General features: G+C 39.7%; 1 protein-coding gene across 1 annotated transcript in view; it reads right to left on the bottom strand.

Annotated features, from left to right (window-relative positions):
• Positions 1-10,725, bottom strand: part of ADGRF1 (adhesion G protein-coupled receptor F1) — a 45,093-nt gene extending 34,368 nt beyond the window's left edge. The window contains exon 1 of the mRNA XM_004590531.2: positions 10,619-10,725. The gene's annotated coding sequence lies outside the window, so the exon portion shown is untranslated. The remainder of the gene's footprint in view (positions 1-10,618) is intronic.
• Between the last annotated feature and the right edge of the window lie 3,673 nt (positions 10,726-14,398).

Below are 14,398 nucleotides of genomic sequence, written 5' to 3'. Positions count from 1 at the left end.
GGGGTAAAATGAAAGGAGTTCAGATTCATTCACATTCAGAGTCCCTTCCACACTTGCTACTGTTAGTTTAATTGTTCTTTCACGAATTGACATGACATTCAGGGGCCAAATTTAGATCTGCAGAGAATGAGAAGTTTTGCTCATCTTTATTCTAATCATCTCCTCAAATTGATGATAACATTCTTAAGTATCTCTTGAGATGGCCTAACAACCTGCAAAGAATTCAACATTGAGGGCCCAGCATGGTAGCCTAGTGGCTAGGGTCCTTGCCCCACATGCACCTGGATCCCATATGGGTGCCAGTTCGTGTCCCAGAAACCCTGCTTCCCATCTAGCTCCCTGCTTCTGGCCTGGGAAAGCAGTCAAGGATGGCCCAAAGCATGGGAGACCTGGAAGAGTCTCTAGGCTCCTGGCTTCGGTTGCAGCTGCTTGGGGAGTGAATCATCAGATGCAAGATCTTCCTCTCTGTCTTTCCTTCTCTGTATATTTGACTTTCCAATGAACATAAAATAAATCTTGAAAAGAAAAAAAAGAATTCAGCTGAGAATAAAAGGATGACTTTTAAAAATCCTAAACTGGGGGCCTGGCGCAGAAGCCTAGAGGCTTAACTTCTCACCTTGAACACATGGGGATTCCATATGGGTGCTGGTTCTAATCCTGGCAGCCCCATTTCCCATCCTGATCCCTGCTTGTGGCCTGGGAAAGCAGTTGCGGATGGCTCAAAGCCTTGGGATCCTGCACCCACGTGGGAGATCCAGAAGAGGCTCCACGCTCCTGGCTTCGGTTGCAGCCGCTTGGGGAGTGAATCATCAGATGCAAGATCTTCCTCTCTGTCTCTCCTCTTCTCTGCATATATCTGCATTTCCAATAAAAATAAATAAATCTTTTTTAAAAAAAGAACCCTAAACTGGGCCTGGCATGATAACATATGGACACTGGTTCATGTCTCAGCTGCGCCACTTCCCAGCGGAGGACGGCCCAAGGCCTTCGGACTCTGTACCCATGTCAAAGACCAGGAAGAAACTCCTGGGTCCTGGCTTCAGATCAACTCAGCCACTGGGGGTTGAGCCAACAAATGGAGGACCCTTCTCTCTGTAAATCTGTCTTTTAATTGAAATAATAAATAATTTTTCAAAAGAATTCTGGGCTTCTGTCCAGAAGGAATGAAAACAACTATTCAGTTAGTTACCCTTCCTAGGACACTTAACCAATTATTGAACTTTCTTTTTCTCTTTTTATTTTGTTTTATGACACAATTTCATAGGCTCTGGGATTTCCCCAACCCCTCCCCATGCCCTCCTCCCATATTGGATTCCTCCACATTGTTGCAGTAGTACAGTTCGTATCCAGTCATGATTCCTTCATTGTGAGCATGTACCATGCATAGAGTCCAGCATCTTGCTGTCTTGATAAATTCAACAATTTCATTGGGAGACCAGAGTAGAGCTGGCTGAATATCATCCCCTCCAATGAAAAGCTCCAACATAACATCAACAACAATTTAAAACATCATGGAGTTAATTGACATGGTATTGAGTGACCAATATGTTAGAACATGCAATTGAACTTTCACTCACTGCATCACTGTTGAGAGCTGCCAGTTCCCTAAGTGTTGAAGCCCTGGCTGATGACCTGAGAGTACTTCAAGAAGTTCATGGCAAATAGAATTAAAAGACAAGTTCATGTTTATGCAAAAAAATTAAATATACATATAATTTTTTCATAACATACATTTTTCATGAACTGTGAAAATACATTGAATGTTTGGATTTCAATGTTGGGGTTTTGATTTTCTTTCTTTCTCCTTCCTTCCTTCCTTTCTCTCTCTCTCTCCCTCTCTCTTTCTTTCTTTCCTTCATTTCCTTCTTTCTCTTCTTTCTTTCTTTCTTTCTTTTCTTTCTTTCTTTCTTTCCACCAAAATGAATACCTTTTAATTATACTTTTCCACACACTTTCTGGAGCACCCTCACAGTCTTAAAAATATGTTGTGATTATAGATCCATAGACTCAGGGAAACTCCAAAAGCCATGAGCTCCACATCCCATTTTGCAACAACTGCTGGGTTGCTGACTCTATTTGTTTCCAGAATCCTTAGTCTTCCCTGTATGGATTGAATGCATGTGTCTTTAGAGTCCAATGTATGAACCAGTTCTTTGCCTGAAACCTTTTCTTAAACAACATGTTTTTTACAAGTCTGTGGGTTCCTTGGCCACTTGGTACAGTTTCACCCGAAAAGCATTTTTCCCTTATTGCTGCTGCTTTCAGCCTGTCTCAGCCAACTTCTTAACAATTCGTCTTAAAGATTCTGTTTTTCTATCTAATTAGTCTGTGCTTTGTGTCCTTGAAGAGTCTGTTAAGCATGATTTTGACACTCTGGCAATCTCTGTGACAAGCTTTCTCCACTCACTAGTGGCTCCTTACAGCAGGAGTAAACATCAATCCATTGAAGGGTGATTTATAGCATCACAGAAAAGGTGCAAAACTCTTCCTTCCAGCCAACTCCTCAATTATTAATTAGCACAAACATTTCTAGCTTACTTCTAATCCTTTGAATTGACATTGCTTAATTGCATCAGGTAAAATGCAGAAAAATATAAGGTTCCTCTTCTATTATTTCCTTTAGAAAAATGCTTGAATATCCCTCCAAACAGGTGATCACTACCTAATTAGAAAAAAAAATGGCAAAGGTTCAAATTTACAAACAGCTCTCATATGTATTGATTCATTTCCATCATTTTATAAAATAGATGAGAATTACTTCTATTTCACACTTTCAAAAAAAGATCATATCAGCTATTTCACCAAATTGCTCTTCAGTAAGAATCTAGTACGATCCTTGGACTGTAAGTGAAATAGATTTTGTAGCCTGAGAGTTGATTTTAAAAAAGTCAAAACTTGGCCCGGCAGCGTGTGGCCTAGCGGCTAAAGTCCTCACCTTGAACGCACCGGGATCCCATATGGGCGCCGGTTCTAATCCCGGCAGCTCCACTTCCCATCCAGCTCCCTGCTTGTGGCCTGGGAAAGCAGTGGAGGACGGCCCAAACCTTTGGGACCCTGCACCCGCGTGGGAGACCCGGAAGAGGTTCCTGGTTCCTGGCTTCGGATCGGCGCAGCACCGGCCCGTTGCTCACTTGGGGAGTGAATCATCAGATGGAAGATCTTCCTCTCTGTCTCTCCTCCTCTCTGTATATCCGGCTTTCCAATAATAATAAATCTTTAAAAAAAAAAAAAGTCAAAACTGTTAATGTGATCTCCATCAGAATTTCGTATGAAGAAGCTCATGTCTTTTCAGAGGAAGGAAGAACATTTGTTTCTAATCCATCTTCTTAACAAATATGAATAACCTCATTGTCTGAGGAGACCCCCCCAATAGCCAAGGATGAAAGCACAAACGATCATTTCTGGAAAGAACCTGGCAGATAGGCACCAGAGGGTCTTCATCTGTGAACAGGAAGATTGACATGTTACAGCTCTTTCAGGTGACCTATTTTTAAATAAGTGTAAAACAAACATCTGACTTCTCAACTTCAACTCTGAGGCAGAAACTATCAAATCTACTAGAAACACTGTTTATAGTTCCATATGCATGTTAACAGCATTTTCAATGTAAAGTTCTAAACAACAAAAAGAAAATTTTTCAATTGTTTCCCAAATGATTCTTCTGGAAATAGAATCTAGGATTCCACCCTCTTGAAAATATAGGATCAGTTTCATTCACAAAACATAAAGGCTGCACACTGAGGTCAGAAGGAAGAACAAACTCATTCTCACCGCTTTATGGACCTCCCACATGCTGCTCTCAAGCTTTCAGGCAAGCCAGAATATTCTAGATCGACAAAAATTCTACTTTAAAAGATTGCTTTTTTTTTTTTTTTTTTTTTAGTTTTGACATAGCCAAATTTCTCTGCTCCTTGTATTTGATTACTCTTTCCCATAAGACATAGAAATGCCTGCCTGATCACTAACTCCAGCATGCTTTTAATGTTGCCCAATTTTCAGGGGAAAATTTTACTGTTGTAATATTTATATGAATTATTATTAGTTATATTTATCATTTTTCAAATCATAGTTCTCTGGCTTGGCTACTTAATCATTGTTCTAAACATTCTGTGGAAAAATTCCTCTGTTTTTCTCTCTTTTTTTAATGATTTATTTATTTTTATTGGAAAGGCAGATTCACTGATAGAAGGAGAGACAAAGATCTTCCATCTGCTGGTTCACTCTCCAAATGGCCACAACTGCTGGAGCTGAGCTTATCGGAAGCCAGGAGCTTCTTCTGGGTCTCCAATGCAGTGCAGGGTCCCAAGGTTTTGAGCCATCCTCTACTGCTTACTAGGCCATAAGCAGAGAGCTGGATGGGAAGTGGAGCAGCTGAGACATGAACTAGCGCGGATATGGGATCCTGGCACTTAAAAATTATCCTTTAGAAGATTTCTATATGCAACGATTATCATCTCTTGTGTTATAAAATAGTTGGTTATATCTCTTATCTTTTAACCTTTATTGCTGTTTGCTTCTGCGCAAAAGATTGAAGTGTTCAGGAAGTCACCTCTGTGAATCTCTAATATAATGGATTTTAAATTTTAGGATTGTGTTACAGATTTTTTTCCATGCAAGCATCATTTTTAAAAATTCTTTTACAGTTTCCTCTATCACTTCTTTAATTTCTAAAACACATCTAGTTTTTAATATATTTAAGTCTTCATTCCTTCTGGAGTTCAGTTTTGGTATAAAACAGTGATTTATTTTCATTTCCTCAAATAAATGGACAATTGTGGCAATTGCATTTGCTGACAAAGTCATTCCTTGCAAGATTGTCTTGGTAATTCATCAATTTTAGAAACCATTCTTTTGTATATAGAAGCCGGTCCTGTACATAAACTAAAATTGAAATGTCAATGAGCTAATCATAGGATGTGGTTAAGAACTTGCATTTTTTTTAACATATTGGTTACTCAAAACCATGTCAATTCCATAATGTTATAAATTGCTGTTGATGTTATATTGGGATTCTTAATTGATTGGGATGATATTCTACCAGCTCTAACTTCAGAGCAGAAATAGTCTCCCCAAGAAACTGTTCAATCCATCTGGACAATAAGTAGCTGGACTCTATGCTTGGTATATGTTTGCAAAGAAAGAATCTTGATTGAATTTGAACTGTAATGCTGCAACAAGGTGGAGGAACCCACCAGGGGGGAAGGGCGTGGGGAGCGGTGGGGGGATTCCCAGAGCCTATGAAACTGTCACATAACGCAAAATAATTAATAAAAAAAGAGAAACCATTCTTTTATATAATAAAATTCTGATAGTTGATTTAAAATCATTGCAGGACCAAATACAGTAGAGTAGAAAGCTAATCCCCCACCTATGGCACCGGCAGCCCATATGGGCATCAGTTCAAATCCCAGCTGCTCCATTTCTGATTCAGCTCTCTAATTGTGGCCTGGGAAAGCAGCAGAGAATGGCTCAAATCTGTGGGCCTCTGCACCCATATGGGAGACCCAGAAAAAGCACCTGGTTCCCAGCTTCAGACCAGCTCACCTCTGGCTGTAGCAGCCACTTGGGAAGTAAACCAGAGGATAGAGATTTCTCTCTTTCTCTCTCTCTTCCCCCCTCAATCTCAGCAACTTTGAATATCAAGCAAAATAAAGAAATCTTTAAAAACTCTGTTAATATCTGTGTGTTTTCTTTTATTAATTATTTTGTTTCAATATATTTTAGTCTACATCGAAGAGTGTTGTGTGCTTAAGAAATTAATGGCATCAAATTTCTTATTAGAAATATTTAACCTGAGTTGGGAAGATGGTGGAATAGGGTAAGGACACATTTAAACAGATGAAGAAATATTAGCCAGTGTGAAGCAAAGAAGGCACATTCCAGGAAATAGGAGAGGACAGAACAACAGCAGAGGGGTACCTATGATTGACAGACACAGGAAAGCAGTGAAGCAATGGTGTGGTGTTGCAGTGACTGACACCCCAACAGCATGCAGCAAACTGCAAAATGAACTTCACCAGCAGCTGGAACTCCACAAGCAACAAGGTGGGAAGGGACATTTACTGGGACTCCAGAGGTGAACCCAGAGAAAGAATGCTCATCCTGCTCGTCCTGCTGGTCTGTTTGATTTGACCAGGGGCAGAGACAGCGGCAGGTCCCAGACAGGTAGTGCAGGAACAGTCTGACATTAGGCGCTGTTTTGTTGAAGGAGGCAAAGGCCATGGAGCAGGACTGTGCATGCACTGAGCTGGGAGTGAACTCATTTCTGGCTCAGTGAACTGTAACAACATGGCATCCTACAGGTTCCACCCAAGACAAGTCTTGGTAGCCTTCAGACCTAACAGCCAGCAGATCAAGAAATCTAATAGTGGTACATTAGGCACCACTTCATACAGTGTGGCAGGGGTTTTAAGACTGCAGGGATGACAGTGAGCTGCATATACACTGAGCTTGGCAAGAACTCACTGAGCTCAGTGGATTGCACTGGTCCCACAGGAAAATAATACCAACGATAGCATTGTACAGGTCAAAATAGGCCCTTGTAGCCCTCAGACCTAACGGCTAATAGGTTCCGGCAAGATTAACACCACTAATAACCTAGCTATATAGAACAACTGGTGGCTCCCTAATCCTGGGACCAGCTCCAACCAAAAGTGGGAGAAAGGTTGTACAGACAACGGTGCAGCCTCAGCATGGTATCATCCCAGTAAAATAACAACAGAAGACTAAATCAATGAACAACCCATTGCTAAAATGGCAAAACCAAATTACTACCTATTTGTATTGACCCTGAATGTAAATGAATTAAACTCATCAATCAAACCTCATAGATTAGTAAACTAGATTAAAAAACAAAACCCAACTATTTGTTGCCTACAGGAGACACATCTCACCAACGAAGATCAGATTTTGATATTTTTTATTAGTTTCATCTCTTCAAAACACTTCTGATTAAATTCTTCAATGACTTATAGATCATACAGAAGCATCATTTTCTTCAAGAAGTTTCTTGATTTTCATTTCTTCAGCGACACATTAGTCATTCAGTAACATGTTATTTAAGTTTATGGTGTTGTAAATTTCAATTTTTCTTCCTATTGTTGATATTGTATTGTGGCTATTCATATAAGGGATGATTTACAACTGTGTGATGGAGACTATCACATCCAGATGTGAGGATACAATGCAGTATGCTTCTCTACTTCCAGACAAAGATATACTCCCAATGAACCTGTTAACTCTATCTTGACAATAGAATGATGGACTCTCTGCCATTGTCCATGTCCATGCTAGCAATGATGGACATATGACTGTGTATGAAGAACTATACTGTAGTAATGATACAGGGGAACTCAGTGAGGAGAGAGGAAGATGGGGAGGAGATAAGGGAAATCCTAGGGCCTATGGAACTGTATCATAAAATGATAATAAAAAGAAGTAAAATTTTTTTAAAAAAAGAAATATTTTACCTGATTCTCAAAGAGACCAGAGAAATCCTGGTTAGGCTAAAGTATAAACACAAATGGAAAATATTTTCATGGAAAATATAATTTGCTTAACACAAACTCTCTTTGCCCCAAAGATTACATGCGAAAAGCTGTCCTAACATCACAAATTTACAGTAAATGTCTGCTTCTCCCTAAACACAAAAGCAATTTCTATGGTCAGACTTCTAGATTTTTATTTTATGTTAAATAAGCAAATGATTAAAGAAATTTTAACAACTTTATTAAAATTCTTCCTTTCTACTGATTTTATTTACAACAGACAAAAACTCAAGCATTTTCAAGGTGTAGAGCCTTCAGGAACTCAAAGACAACACTTGCATTCAAGATCAGAAACACCACAAGAAGTGAGAGTTCTCAGCCACAAGACTTAATTTACCATGTAGTTGTTCATCTCTTTACATTCTGCTTATCAAATGAACTGCACATAAAAATGTGACGTCTGTAATTTGAGAGATTTCCATTCACAACATGCCAGGGCCCAGATTCCCATAATCCATTAAATAGGAGCTTAGATGATCTTTTAGTTAGCTGATTACTGGGGAGGGCGTATGGTAAGAGATTTTCTCTCCCTACTGACTTTGTGCTCTGTAGTTCAGGAATCGAACAAGACTAGGGGAAATGTGTTTCAAACTGTAGATCTTTCACACTTTCTCTCCAAGTCTCTAAACTATTTTCACAGATATTAAAATCATATACCCATCCAAACAAGAACTGTACAGGCCCTGACATCCTGTAAGTACTGATGCTAACAGACTATGTAAACAAATTCCTAAGACATGATTAAAACAGTCTACCCACTTCTATGTTACAATGACTATTCTTTACCAAACAGCATTAAAAACCAGTGCTAAGCATTTAGCCTAGAGGCTAAGATGCTCATGTTTCTTATCAGAATAACTGGGTTTAATGCCCAGCCTGGTTGTTGAGTTCAGCTTCCTGCTAATGCACACTCTGGAAGGCAGCAGCGATGATTAATGTAACTGGGTTCTTGCCACCAACATGGGAGACTAGACTGTTTCCATCTCTCAGCTTCCACTGCTAAACTCCTGGCTCTGAGCATTTCAATGTTATGAGCATTTCAGGAATAATCCAGAAGATAGCAGTTTGCTTTGTCTCTTCCATCCTCACCCCTACCTTCTCCTCTCCCTCTTAAATAACCAATTGTCTTTAAAAGAAAGAGAATTACACAAGATAGAAAGTTTCAAATATACAGATTTAAACTGGGTGGGAAATTTGCACGTGATTTTATAAGTTTGACCTTAAGCAAAACTGTGAATACAGGGATATGTGTCCTGAAGTTGCCCTTTCCATTTTCTGAGTTGTCCACTTTTGTGATTCACCCACCACTGCTATGCTTAGAACCTCACTATCCTCTTATTTCTTCAAGTTTCCACTTGCTCCAAACCAAAGCACTAAAGCAATTCACTTCCACTCTAGCTTGAATGAAAGTATTCATTTACATTAGTTTTAGGCAGGAATTGGAATTTCTCTCATTACAGGATGAAAGACACCAAAAACATATTTAAGTGACAATATGGGATTCAGAACAGTATTTCTTGCAGCCGTTAAGGTTCTGCTTGGAATACCTACTTTCTATACCATATTTTCCACTCATCTCCACTAAAAACTCCAGTCTCCCGCACTCTGGAGCATAGCAGGTGCTACCTCTAGTAGTAGTTACCATCCATGTGAGAGCCACAGACTGAGTTCCTGGCTGCCAGCTTTGGCCTGGCCTAGTCCCAGTTGTTGAGGGAATGTAGGAAAAGAACCAGGAAGAGAGAGAGAACTCTGCTTATTCCTCTGCCTTCCAAATAAATAATAAGCTTAAAATAAGCAAACAGAGAGCCCAAAGAGTACTCCTTTAAAAACAAGTGAAAGTATGATGCTCCCCCTTATCTTCAGCCCTTTAAGAGGTGTACCTTCTAATATGCACACTAACCATTTTCAAGAAATTTACTGCCTCCTCAGAGACACAAGACATGACATTCAGCAATCATTCACATTAGACCACACATGAAATGAGAATGGTTTGTAAGTCAAAATTGTAGGATGCAACATACACACACACCCATTTTCAATTCTAATGCTTATTGCTACCATATTACAAATTAAGTTATCAGAATACGAAAAGTCAAAAATCTTGCTCAAAATTTATTATCAGTGATATCAGTAAGTGGTATCAGGTTGTTACTATTATACTACTATCTTTTCAGAAGGAAAAAGCATGATAAATAGCTTGTTCTAATGTTCTGACATCACAAACTACACTTTAATTTTAGTTAATTTATCCTCCATCATCTGCAGCCTATATGTCTTACTATCAAGTTTAGCTTAACAGCTATCACTAAGAAAGAGACAAGGTCACCCCTCCACACACGTCTTCCAAATAACCTTGTTTTCCTACTTCCTTCAGTACCTTTTCGTCATTTAATCTCTGGCATGGGTGAATTACATGGGCACTGAATTTACATGAATGTATTTTTCATGAGAAACAAACAAATATGAATTTCCAGAGCTGTTGTTCATAAAATATAGGGTATCACTTAGGTTTTAGTTGTGGAAAGAGTAGGGGGATGGTTCCGAGAGCCAACCTGGAGACGTGGTAGAGTTCAAGGAGAGCGATAACCTGGGAAGTAGTTCTCAGGCACACGCTGATTCCAATAAAGAGTGATCAGATTCAAACTAAATTGAGAACAAGCTTAATCTTCTAAGTTCAATTTTATTTATGAAATGGATCTGGCTAACGCATCACTAGTCAGTGCACATTATGTAACTGACATTTTTAACAAGTAGCCTTGTTGGAGCAGACCGTGTTCCTCTCGGGCACAGTGGAAAAAGAAGGGTGCTGTGTTATCATCAAGACAGAGCAGTGTGACCGGAGTCGGAAAACCTGAAGCTGAAGACTCAGCAAACCACCTTCAGACATTTAGACAGAAAGCAAGAAGCTAAATTCTGTCATTCTCCCTCATTCGTTTCTCCATATCTCCTTTTTAAAAATTTCTTCAAGGAATAAAATAAAGACCAGAATCTTTCCCCTCTGGGAGAAAAATCATCTCAGATGAACAGTTAGGACAGTCTAACGAAACAGATCAACAGCCATCAGTGCTTACCTGGTGATCGCTGTTTGGCACCACAGCCTGAGGGAGACCTTCTTCCCAGAAACTTGTGGTTCCAGCCCTCCTCACGCTGTTCAGAATGACAACTGGTACTGTCCCAGGACCCCAGCACTCAGCAGCACCAACACAGGTCTACTGACTCATCAGCAATGCCTGGCCCACATGATCTGCCCTTGCAGGCAGACAAGCCCAGGACACACCCCCTTCAGGACGGAAAAAAGACACTTTTTTTTTGTTAACTCTCCCTTCCCCTTAGAGTCAGTATCAGCTCTGATAAGAGGAAGGAACTCAGAAAATAGGTATATATGGATTCTTCCAGAAGATACATAGGTGTCTGAATTCACGAAGAAAAAGTAAGAAGAAAATACTTTATGTCAACAGGGAACACCTCTTTCCCAGATCCATTTGCTACAAAATGCCATTCTACCAAATTCTCCTTTCCAGCCGCCGGACATTCTGGGTCATACACCATAAAGCTTAAGGAATGTAACCATGCATGTGAAATACCAGAAAGAGGAGGCGGGTCATTCCACTGGGGTGAGGTGCAGGTAAGTTTTTTTGTTTATTTTTCTTTTTCAGCTTCACCACTAAGTCTGAATCAGCTTTGTACTTCTGCATGGGGCGGCAGGAATGGAGGCTGGCAAAGGGGTCATGGGGTATATGCCGAGGATGAGTGCTTTCATTCTGTTCTTCATCTTTAGAAAATCTGAAGTTGGGGCCAGTGTTGTGGTGCACCAAGCTAATCCTTCTGAGGCTCAGGCATCCTATGTGGGTCCATGCTCTAGCTGCTCCACTTTCTTTAAAAAAAAAAAAAAAAAAAAGATTTATTTACTTTTATTGGAAAGTCAGATATACGGTGAGGAGGAGCAACAGAAAGGAAGATCTTTAATGTGTTGATCCACCTCCCAAGCGGCTGCAATGGCTGGAGCTGAGCCTATCCGAAGGCAGGAGCCCAGAGCTTCATCTGGCTCTCCCACATGGGTGCAGGGTCCCAAGGCGTTGGGCCATACTCGATTGCTTTCCCAGGCGACAAGCAGGGAGCTGGATGGCAAGCTGGGCCACAGGGATGTGAATTGGGCACCATATGGGATCCCCATACACATAAGGTGAAGACTAGCTGCTAGGCTATCATGCTGGGCCCTAGCAGCTCCACTTTCAATCCAGCTCTCTGCTTATGTTCTGGAAAGACAGGAGAAGACAGCCTAGATTCTTGGGCTGCTGCACTGGCATGGAAGACCCTGGCTTTGCATAGGATCAGCTCTGGCTGTTGCAGCTATTTGAGGATTGACCAGCAGAGGGAAGAGCTCTTTCTCTTTCCTCTGGGAAAAAATATCTCTAAAAAAAAAAATTTCTTTTTTTTTTTAAAAATTTGAAGGCAAACCTGATGATCTTCTTTTAAAAATATATTGATTCTACCAAAAAAAAAAAAAAGCAAAGTTCAGCAAAATTATGCTTCAATGCTATAAAATGCTAAATACTATAATGAAAATAAACACCAGACAGCTGAATAGTACCCTATAGCCATTTTAAGGTGTATAGAATCCGGTTGTATATAAACTGAAATTGAAATGCCAATGAAGAAGTCACAGGATGTGGTTAAGAGCTTGCATTTTTTTAACATATTGGTTACTCAATACTATGTCAATTAATTCCATAACGCTATAAATTGTTGCTGGTGTTATGTTGGGGCTTTTAATTGATCGGGATGATACTCTGCCGGCTCTACCTTCAGACCAGAGATGGTCTCCCCAACAAGCTGTTCAACTTATCTGGACAATAAGATGCTGGACTCTATGCTTGGTATATGCTTGCAATGAAAGAATCTCAACTGAACTTGAACTGTAGTAATGCAACAAGGTGGAGGAATCCACCATGAAGGGAGGGTTTGGGAAGGGGTGGGGGGAATCCCAGTATCTATAAAACTGTGTCACATAATGCAATGTAATTAATAATAATAATAAAATATTGATTTCCTTTCTCAAAAACCATCTAATTTGAAAACTAAGACAGGTCAAGTTTCATTACATTTTACAACTTCACATTTGCTCACAGATTATTGTTGGTCAAGGTAATTACAGATGCTAACAGCCATGTGAAAATTAGCCAGACATCATTCTGTTATGGAGTCTTGACAGAGACAATTATATGGTCACGCCTCAAATAAAAAAAAAAATACTGCCAAAAAGAAAGAAAAAGATATCTTGATTAAATTATCTTCTTAATTTTCTTTTGTTTCTTTTAAGCGTTCTATATACCACAAAAATATATAGGATGGTTTAGAATACAAATACACAAAAAAACCCACTATTAGAATACAAATAAATAAACACAAACTCTGTAAGCTACCAAAAGGAAAATTATAAAGCTAGAGAATCAGTTTGAAGGGCTAATGCAAATAATAACCCGTGACACTGTCATACTTCCATGACACCAGGAGAAACGTAACACCAGGGAAATCTTCTACAAGTTGAGAGAGAGAGAGAGAAGCGCCAGCTACATTAGATGCACTGTTCTCATTAGCAGCCAAGAGGAGCATGGACCTCTCTTGCAGTTGGAAATGATCTGTAGAGTAGCACATTTTAACAGTAACATCTTTTTGAAAATTCACAATATCCGCAATAACATTTGGGCCACCAGTTTCACTTTGAAGACTTTCAGCACCAAGCAAGCATAAACCTAGTTATGACTCCCTTGTTTTCCACACTGAGTGAGTCACCTACTCTCTATCATAGCTATTCATCATCAAGTTTGCATTTGGACTCCCCAGAGAAGCGGACCTACCTAAGAAACTTCATTGTTCCTTTGTCCCCCTGTAACAGTCTCTGTAATTTCATCAAATTAATCCCATTCTCCTCACATGCTTTTTCTGCAGACACTTGTCTGTTTCAGAATACACCAGTTTCAAGGAGAGACCAAATTTCCATTCAATATAAAAGGTACAGGGCGTCCAGAAGTATATACTCTCATTCACCTCACCTGGAACTAACGATGGCATCTTTGCCGTTCAGCACTGCCCTTTTCTAATTGTCTGTATCAAGATGCAGGTGCTTATACAAGTACAATAAGTCCCTGACATCTGAGCAGGAAAAGTGTGTATAAATGAGCCTAATAATCTATGAATTATTTGGGTATGAGAGTGACTGTGAACTTGAGTAGGTGCAAGGGGTGAGGCAGTGAAGGAAGCTATTGAAGAGCAAGTAGAATGAGCAGATGGTAACAAGGGCTGAAGCTCAGATACAAGTTCTCTTTCTTACTTTCAGCTCATGGTATCATTGAAGCCCAGAAATTCACTGGGGCCAGCACACGGGCTTCAGAGCCAGAGAAAACTTTAAAGTTTCTTGTTAGGCCAAAGCATTTTAACAGCTACAAGAAAATTGGACAAATAGTAGACAACGATGGTTTCATGTTTTGAAGTTTGGTTTTGAAAAAAATATATGAACTCAAGCAAATTAATACATTTATCAGTTTTTAAAATTCCAATGTAATAGAATACCATAAAACTATGTTCAATATTCAGATTGTTTTGGAAAAAATGGACGGATTTTTGAAACCTATGACTCACCAGTAAGTCATTCAGTTACAGCTTTTAATTTCCTCCTAAGAATCTGTTCCCATATCTGTGGTGAATACTTCCTGGTTAGGCTGAGAGGCTCCCTGATCCTTGCACAGGACAGAGACGAAAAGGGAGCAGATTGGCTTGAGTATTGTGGGCTGCATTGGGATGGTGCTGTGCAATAAGCCCAAGACAAAACTAACCATCCTTGAGTGCAGAGC

This window comes from Ochotona princeps, chromosome 1, assembly GCF_030435755.1.
Source record: "Ochotona princeps isolate mOchPri1 chromosome 1, mOchPri1.hap1, whole genome shotgun sequence".
Taxonomy (NCBI): Eukaryota; Metazoa; Chordata; class Mammalia; order Lagomorpha; family Ochotonidae; genus Ochotona; species Ochotona princeps.
The sequence above is the reverse complement of the archived record's forward strand: the minus strand, read 5'-3'. Positions and strand labels throughout refer to the sequence as shown.